The following is an 8,559-nucleotide window of genomic DNA, read 5'->3' as shown; positions in this document are numbered from 1 at the left end:
TAAAAATGTCAAAAAACCTGTTTCGCTTTGTCATTATGGGGGTATTGTGTGTAGATTGATGAGGAAAACATGTCATTTAATCCATTTTAGAATAAGGCCAACGTAACAAAATGTGGAAAAAGTCCAAGGGTCTGAATACTCCGAATGCTCTGTATATCCATAAACAAACCAATTAGGGGCCAGGGTGAGAATGGCTATGGGTCAATTAGAAGCCAGGGATTAGTGGGCCATGGGCCAATTAGAGCCAGGATGAGAATGTCTAGGCCAGGATGAGAATGTCTATAGGCCAGGATGAGAATGTCTATAGGCCTATTAGAAGCCAGGATTAGTATGACAGTGATAGCATGAAGGGGCAGGTTGGGCCATGTGGTGAACATTCTTTCTAGAAGTGCATTCGGCTCTTTTTAGTCACCACAGTCAGGATATTTGTTTTAACTCCCTTTCGAATAAGAGCTTCGTTGACATGTGGTTGATATTCAGTCATCCCTATTGACATAGTGTTGATTCTTGGCAGAGATCTAAGCGCTGACTGAATTGGAATGTCAGGCCAGCTTCTTACTGTAACCTTGATGAGACTATGTTATGTGTGATGAGTTATGTATTTTAATTCTGGGCCTGGTTGATCCTGGATAGGGGGAGCAATGGCTGGGTGCTTGTGGCTGTGTAACAGGTACTGTACATAAACCTGTGGTGACTTTGATTATGTGGATCTTAGAATCTGTCACTGTTGTGGGCTCGGATCCTGTCTCAAACACTTATGTCACAGCTGGCTCTCTTGGGCTATAGTACTACACACACACACACACACACACACACACACACACACACACACACACACACACACACACACACACACACACACACACACACACACACACACACACACACACACACACACACATCCAATTGCCCACTCACCATTCATACCCTCTTGAGTATGGACCTCATTTCCATAAAATATGTCCTGTTTTGGCCCTTTCCTCCACATAGATCCCTTCCAGCCCCTATAGACCATCCAATCAACCCAGTTTGGTCACAACTGACTAACCCTAAGGTTATTCTTTGTTATTAGGACTGGGCAAAACAATAGACACATCCTTACGCTATCAACACCCACTGGCACTTTGGAGTATGGCACTTTTTCATAAAGACATCTTGATTATTGACCGCCCACCATGTCTCCATGGCAACAGCTGGGGGGAGAGGGGAAGTGTGCAGTAGATTAGTCACCCCACCAAACACACACATGTGCACGTTTACACACAGACACAAACACACACTAGTATTAGGACTGATGATGGCTCTGATGCTTACCAGACGTCCAAACGATCAGATACGATAACCCAGAGCATAAAGCATGGAAAAGAGTGGCTCTGTGTAGTTTGATGGCTGTGAGGATCCGTGGTGCAATGAGTTTGAACATGGCACTGGTAACAATGTTAATAAATAGCCCATTGCTGCATGAACTACAGTACACGTTCCGCGTTGAAGTGTTTACTGAAAGCTGCTTTGGACGAAAGCATCTGATTATTAATGGACTGTGAGTCTGTTTTTTTGCCATCATTCAGGTCAAGTGTGGGAGAGCAGTGCGAGTACACTTTTGTTCAACTCAGGTTTAACACACGTGATTCAACTAATCATGTTGTAAAATGGAAGACAACACTTAGCTGATGGGTGGGTTAGTGATGGGCTTGTGTGATGTTTATTCCTGCCCGTCTTCCGGTTCTCTCTTCTCCCTGGCACCTAATTGATCGGTTTACTGTCATCGATTTGCCAATCACTCACTTTCCCATGTCGAAATTGTTAGTAATTGACTGAAATATTAAGACTGTACTTGTTACCATGTTCACATGTATTTTAGTGAAAGTTTTTTTAAATACTATATCAAAAAATGTATAAATAAACATAAATATAAAACTTTCCTAGGGATGAGGTGGAAGATGGGGTTGTCCTAAAAATGGTCAATTGTATTGTTTTTCATTGATTGTACCAATTGATTGACTCAATGAAAACAATTGTTCACAAAAAAAAATCAGTTTTCCAACCAAAGTAAAAATGTGGAAGTGAATGTGGAGACTTGTTGGATTTACTATTTGATGAAAGTTCTAAACAAAAGTTATGGTTTTTTTCCCAGCTGTTCTCAGTGCCGCTTAGTTTTATGAAATATCTTTATCTTGGATAAAATGCATTGTTTTGAAAGAAACGCACACTATGCTAGTGATTTTCCGTTCCTGACTGAAACTAGAACTCAAAAGGGAATAAGGCTACAACTGTTCCCTTATTGGCACCGAAGCAGAACAACTTCATTTTAATGTTGAACATGTTAAACCTGAATTATTTACATTCCCAGCAGCAGTTGCATCCTTGTTCCTGGTGTCAGACAGAGTAGGGTGAAGTTCACTGATCTTGGGTCAGTTTAGCATTTCTCCCACTAATGGTTAAGGTTAGAATTGGGGGAGAGGAAGCTGATCCTTGATCTGTACTTAGGAAACTTCACCCCGGAGCATGTCAGACATTATGCTCCAACTCACGCCCTCATCTTCTCTATAAAAAGAATGCTCGTTTGAATGAACATTTTTCTTGCCACGAGTAGAGCAGTGAAGACTGTAGCACAGACTCAGTGGAAAAAGATTAAGTAAAGTATACATCATTTAGACACACAAGGTTAATTTTATGACACAGCAAAAATCTAAATGGTGTGGTTGAGCTTTGAACTGGCTACCCCCATAGCTCCACCTGCTGTAATGGAGGATATTTCCAAAATGTTAGGTAAACGTTAGGTAACATTCTCATTAAATTATTTAACCTTTATTTAACTATTCAAGTCAGTTAAGAATACATTCTTATTTATAATGACGGACTTACCAAGAGCACAATCTAATGATACTGTGATATCATGCAGCAGACATTACCTGAACTCAAGCTTTCCCATAACCTTTTGTTAACATTCTTGCAACACATTGCCAATTTGCTGAGAGTATTTTGTTGGTGCATGAGCAGAATCAGGCCCTGTAGCATTCTTTGGCAAATGAGAAATGAAAATACGCAAATGTACATTGGCTGTGTTTACACAGGCAGCCCAATTCTGATCTCCGCCAATTGGCCTTTTGACCAATCAGATCAGATATTCTTCCAACAGTTAGTCAAAAGATCAGAACTGGGCTGCCTGTGTAAACACAGCCTTAATGACTGACACAGAAAGGCCCAATTCCAAACCAATCATTCATTACTTGCCCCGGGTTTGTGCTATCTTGCTATGATGAGACTCACAGCTAAAAACAGAGAGGATAGGAATCAGGAGTATGGTACTAGATAGACTTTCCCAATTACAGTTATTCTTTGGCAGATCAAAAAGGGTCTTAGGTGGTGGGCGTGGCAATGAGCATGGCACCTCCCCCCCCATGCTCCCCATGAGCATGATTGGCTGTCATTAAGCTCCATCTTGGCACTGTATTTTTTAGCATTTTTAAAACTATTTTCATGCAATTCTACAGATTTTTTTTCTTCAGCTTCAATGCTAATTTCTTGTAATTCTACACATTTTGCCATGAAGCTGAAATAAAATGTTAGTTTCAAAGCTAATTTCCTGCAATTTCATACATTTTGCCATGGCTAATGCTGTGTTCTTTTGCTCAAACTGTCTAGCTTTTATTTAGGTGAGTGTTAGTTCTCAAGGATCATATATAGCAGCATTATATTTTCTACATGATTTGTATCTAGTTCGTGGTTTAAGTTTACAATGAAAGTATTTTTCCATCTAAAGTAAATGTATGCAACTTAGAAAAAAAACCCTGCCAATATTGTTCACACCTGTTAAGCCCTTGGGACTAGTTGTAGGGATGTTTGGTTTGTAACGGGGCCGTACTTTATGGCTTTGTTACTGAGAAAATGTCCGCCTTTCTTTTTGTTTTGGTTTGGGTGAAGGCGAGGCTTACTGACGGGATGACAGAAGTGATGAACACCTGTGATTCGACGGTGGGAGACTTCACCGTCGGAGGTGCCCCAGCAGACGAGGGCATATCCTTTCAGGTGGGACTAATTCAAACAGACACAAAAAAAATAAAACCAACAACACACACTACAGCACAACATAAGAATTGTGTACATGCACAACCAAATGATGAGCAACACACAACACACACACACACACACACACACACACACACACACACACACACACACACACACACACACACACACACACACACACACACACACACACACACACACACACACACACACACACACACACACACACACACACACACACACATACTCCATGTCACTCTCTCAGATCTCTCTCTTCTCCTCTCTACTTCCCTGTAGACCCATGACAAGTGCAAATGTCCCTCCATTGCTCTAAACTGACAGCAAGGCTATTTCTGACTGCACCTCCATCACAGCCTCCCCTTTCATCCTCCTCTCATCCTCTGGAAAAAATCCCATCTGATTTCTGCTAACTTTTTACAGTGAAGACCCAGTGACTTCAAAGACCCAGTGACTTCAAAGACCCAGTGACTTCAAAGACCCAGTGACTTCAAAGACCCAGTGACTTCAAAGACCCAGTGACTTCAAAGACCCAGTGACTTGTGACTTGTACGACCCAGTGACTTGTACGACCCAGTGACTTGTACGACCCAGTGACTTGTACGACCCAGTGACTTCAAAGACCCAGTGACTTCAAAGACCCAGTGACTTCAAAGACCCAGTGACTTCAAAGACCCAGTGACTTCAAAGACCCAGTGACTTCAAAGACCTAGTGACTTGTACGACCCAGTGACTTCAAAGACCCAGTGACTTGTACGACCCAGTGACTTGTATGACCCAGTGACTTCAAAGACCCATTGACTTCAAAGGTACCTCCAAAGAACTGGCTTCTCTCTTGTGACTCCAAAGTAAATAAAATGTGTGTCATTACTTTTAGAAGGCCATGTGCATGTAGGGTCTTTATGGATTTGGCTCAATTCATTGTCTAAAGCCAGTGAAATCTCTCAAGTAAGAGATGGCAGCTAATCCAGGGGCAAACTGTTACTTTCTCAGCCAACCAGCTAGCCCCCTATGCAGTTGCAGGTTTCCCTCGCTGACCCCTCTCTTCCTCCTTCAGTACAGTGGTGTTATGGAAGTAATCCCCCCCCTCACACAGTGGTGTTATGGAAGTAATCCCCCCCTCACACAGTGGTGTTATGGAAGTAATCCCCCCACACACAGTGGTGTTATGGAAGTAATTCCCCCCCCACACAGTGGTGTTATGGAAGTAATCCCCCTCACACAGTGGTGTTATGGAAGTAATCCCCCCACACACAGTGGTGTTATGGAAGTAATTCCCCCCACACAGTGGTGTTATGGAAGTAATTCCCCCACCCCCACACAGTGGTGTTATGGAAGTAATCCCCCTCACACAGTGGTGTTATGGAAGTAATCCCCCCACACACAGTGGTGTTATGGAAGTAATTCCCCCCCACACAGTGGTGTTATGGAAGTAATTCCCCCCCACACAGTGGTGTTATGGAAGTAATCCCCCCTCACACAGTGGTGTTATGGAAGTAATTCACCCCCCACACAGTGGTGTTATGGAAGTAATCCCCCCACACAGTGGTGTTATGGAAGTAATCCCCCCCCTCACACAGTGGTGTTATGGAAGTAATCTCCCCCACACCACACAGTGGTGTTATGGAAGTAATCCCCCCACACAGTGGTGTTATGGAAGTAATCCCCCCCCCACACAGTGGTGTTATGGAGTAATCCCCCCCCCTCACACAGTGGTGTTATAGAAGTAATCCCCCCCTCACACAGTGGTGTTATGGAAGTAATCCCCCCCACACAGTGGTGTTATGGAAGTAATCCCCCCTCACACAGTGGTGTTATGGAAGTAATCTCCCCCACACCACACAGTGGTGTTATGGAAGTAATCCCCCCACACAGTGGTGTTATGGAAGTAATCCCCCCCACACAGTGGTGTTATGGAAGTAATCCCCCCCCACACAGTGGTGTTATGGAAGTAATCCCCCCCACACAGTGGTGTTAATCCCCCCACACAGTGGTGTTATGGAAGTAATCCCCCCTCACACAGTGGTGTTATGTAATCCCCCCTCACACAGTGGTGTTATGGAGTAATCCCCCCTCACACAGTGGTGTTATGGAAGTAATCCCCCCCTCACACAGTGGTGTTATGGAAGTAATCCCCCCTCACACAGTGGTGTTATGGAAGTAATCCCCCCCCACACAGTGGTGTTATGGAAGTAATCCCCCCTCACACAGTGGTGTTATGGAAGTAATCCCCCCCTCACACAGTGGTGTTATGGAAGTAATCCCCCACACAGTGGTGTTACACAGTGGTGTTAAGTAATCCCCCCCTCACACAGTGGTGTTATGGAAGTAATCCCCCTCACACAGTGGTGTTATGGAAGTAATCCCCCCTCACACAGTGGTGTTATGGAAGTAATCCCCCCTCACACAGTGGTGTTATGGAAGTAATCCCCCCTCACACAGTGGTGTTATGAAAGTAATCCAACAGGATTGGCTTTACTAGCAACTCAGTGTTGAATTCAGTTCTGTTCAGTACACCCCAAACCTTACCCTGTTTCCCAGATCTTCCCCTTATTCTTTGGTTACCCCGACGTGATTGTGTTTCCAGATCTTTCCGGACTCCCACGAGCGGTTCCCCAAACTGTCGACGGCTTCCGTCCATCGTGGTGGAGCCCTCCGAGTGGGGAGGTGGAGAGTGGCGAGCTCCGTTGGCCCCCTGATGACCCCAGTTCCCTGACGACGACTCCGGAGAGGTTGAGGCCCAGGCAGTAGGTGAGAACCACTAAAATCTATTTACAGCCAAGAGATGTGAAAACCAGGAGGGCTCTCCAGGAGACAATAGAATAGAAACAGTTTATTTTTCTGAAGCAAACTTCAGACAAAAGAGAGGACCTGAGGAACTCTTACTTGCTGTGCCTAATGAAGTTTAGAACATTTTAAAACTATTCAATAGTATTGAGGTTTGTGATTCGGATTACTGGAAAAGACTAGGAGTTTGTAGGTTGTAGTCAGGGGGGGGGGGAGACTGTAAGCAAAATGTAGCTATCCAAATGGAATGTATTTAAATATGTGTGTTGGTGGCAGGTGGAGAACAGCCCGAAGACGAAGAGCAAGTTGACAGAATGATGGGAGGAGTTTAAAACTGACTCTCGCAGTGCTGGCACCATTCCAGCCGTTAACAATGAGTTTCTCTATGATGGACAGCAGCAAGGAGGAGGGAGGGTCTTCAGGCTAAACCCTTAATTAATAGAACCGCCAACACATTGGTAGACCTCCACACCACTTGGTGGGGCCGAGTCCTGCACGATTGTCTTAAATAGCTCTTACGTGCCAAACCTTGAGTGGGTAGCTTGCTACTGTAAATCAATTGTTGCCTGTTTTACTTTTATGTTTCACAATGCCATTTTTATTAAGTTACACCCCTTTCAGAGTTTATCTGTGATCTGAAGATATTGGAATTAAAGACAGGAACGCCTCGGTATATAAAATGTTAATGTATCTGGCTATCTTAGACCAAAGTCTAGAACACTGTACTCTTATGAAAACTGTATGTATACTGTAGATATACAGATTTACACAGTGAGCTTGGAAGAGGAGAATTCATCATTGTATAGCTGTCAGCTTCTGCTCAAATGCATGTTATTGTCTATTAGTCCTTATTACAGTTTTGTTTTCCTTTCAAACAACAGGATTTGAAGCATCATTGTATTACAAAGCACATGTACTTGAAAAAACACAACTTTCACATAACTGGTTTTATTATTTAATATTTTGCCCAATTTCATAGCGTGTCTGGGATTGTTTTGTTCATTAAACTTATAAACGCAACATGGAAAGTGTTGGTCCCATGTTTCATGAGCTGAAATAAAAGATCCAGAAATTTTCCATACGCTCAAAAAGTTTATTTTTCTCAAATTTGTTTACATCTCTGTTAGTGAACATTTCTGCTTTGCCAAGATAATCCATCCACCTGACAGGTGTGGCATATCAAGAAGTTCATTAAACAGAATGATCTTTACACAGGTGCACCTAGTGCTGGGGAAAATAAAAGGCAGCCCTAGAATGTTCAGTTTTGTCACACGACACAATGCCACAGACGTCTTAAGTTTTGAGGGAACGAGCAATTGGCATGCTAGATGCAGGAATGTCCACCAGAGCTGTTGCCAGAGAATTTAATGTTCATTTCTATACCATAAACGACACATGCACAACGTTGTTTTAAAATTTGGCAGTACGTCCTACTAGCCTGACGACCGCAGGCCACGTGTAACCACGCCAGCCCAGGACCTCCACATCCACAGACCACGTGTAACCACGCCAGCCCAGGACCTCCACATCCACAGACCACGTGTAACCACGCCAGCCCAGGACCTCCACATCCACAGACCACGTGTAACCACGCCAGCCCAGGACCTCCACAACCGGCTTCTTCACCTGCGTGATCATCTGAGACCAGCCACCCAGACAGCTGATGAAACTGAGGAGTGTTCGCTCCCTAGTGGGTGGGCCTGGCTCCTTGGCCTCGGTGGGCCT

General features: G+C 44.0%; 1 pseudogene; it reads left to right on the top strand.

The window, feature by feature from the left end:
* The first annotated feature begins 3,683 nt into the window (after positions 1–3,683).
* On the top strand, positions 3,684–7,358 carry LOC124016945 (annotated as a pseudogene).
* Positions 7,359–8,559: the final 1,201 nt, after the last annotated feature.

Source organism: Oncorhynchus gorbuscha, unplaced genomic scaffold (genome assembly GCF_021184085.1).
Source record: "Oncorhynchus gorbuscha isolate QuinsamMale2020 ecotype Even-year unplaced genomic scaffold, OgorEven_v1.0 Un_scaffold_12462, whole genome shotgun sequence".
NCBI lineage: Eukaryota > Metazoa > Chordata > Actinopteri > Salmoniformes > Salmonidae > Oncorhynchus > Oncorhynchus gorbuscha.
This window is presented reverse-complemented; position numbering and strand designations above follow the sequence as displayed.